This window comes from Sinocyclocheilus grahami, unplaced genomic scaffold, assembly GCF_001515645.1.
Source record: "Sinocyclocheilus grahami isolate Dianchi unplaced genomic scaffold, SAMN03320097.WGS_v1.1 scaffold8405.1, whole genome shotgun sequence".
Classification (NCBI taxonomy): domain Eukaryota; kingdom Metazoa; phylum Chordata; class Actinopteri; order Cypriniformes; family Cyprinidae; genus Sinocyclocheilus; species Sinocyclocheilus grahami.
The window spans coordinates 8,517-9,472 of NW_015512042.1; the positions used below are offsets into that span (position 1 = coordinate 8,517).

Below are 956 nucleotides of genomic sequence, written 5' to 3' on the forward strand. Positions count from 1 at the left end.
AGAGAACGGGGACTGTGCCCATAAAGAAGGCAGATGTCTGTCTCCTTAATGTGCCATCTGTTCATGGACATGCTGATGGGTGCACAGGGAACACTTTGTCACAACAAAAGCAAGAGCATAATCAGCCATTTGTCCTATTTTTTGTCTCTTGCTCATTTGAACTTCTCATTCTTTTCCTTTGTATCCTCCGGTATTCTCGTTTAGATTTCTGACTCAATTATAATAATTGTTTCTCTCACCTTTAATGTTTTACACACACTCTCTCTCCCCCTGCTTTTGTCTTTCCAGGAGCAAGACTTGTTTTTTTTCCACGACCTGAGCCCGGGTAGCTGTTTCTTTCTGCCTAAAGGAGCCTACATCTATAATACGCTCATCGAGTTTATTAGAGTGAGTTTCCCACCCTTTTTGAATTCATAGTTCATTCTGTTACTACAGAGCCAATATCATTCATTAAAAAAATTACAATAGCTGACAAAACAAGGGTGTGATGTGGAGCAGGGTTTCCAGAGGTCTATTAGGATATGCTAAATTGCATTTTATAGATGTCATGGTTCAGTAGACCATGTAATGGATAGGTTGGTCCACTTTAAGGACCTCGTTAATGATTGTGAACCAACCGCTTAAATATTTATGCATTTTCACAAACCATTTTTGTTGCACTGTTCTAAATTTTATTGTGTAGAGTGAATACAGAAAGAGGGGATTCCAGGAAGTGGTCACACCAAACATCTACAACAGCAAACTATGGCAAACCTCAGGACACTGGCAGCACTACAGCGAAAACATGTTCTCCTTTGAGGTGGAGAAGGAGATCTTTGCTCTCAAGCCCATGAACTGCCCTGGACACTGGTACAAAATCTTTCTGTATTCACTGCAACAGAAGTTTTGAGGTCTTGTTAATTGTAACAGGCATTGATAGTATCCCCGAATGCAAAAAGTTAAGCAAAGGGAATCAT

General features: G+C 40.2%; 1 long non-coding RNA gene across 1 annotated transcript; it reads left to right on the forward strand.

The window, feature by feature from the left end:
* The first annotated feature begins 42 nt into the window (after positions 1 to 42).
* On the forward strand, positions 43 to 737 carry LOC107578027 (uncharacterized). The gene is made up of 2 exons (XR_001608286.1): positions 43 to 387; positions 683 to 737. It is a non-coding gene; the product is annotated as an uncharacterized lncRNA (long non-coding RNA).
* Positions 738 to 956: the final 219 nt, after the last annotated feature.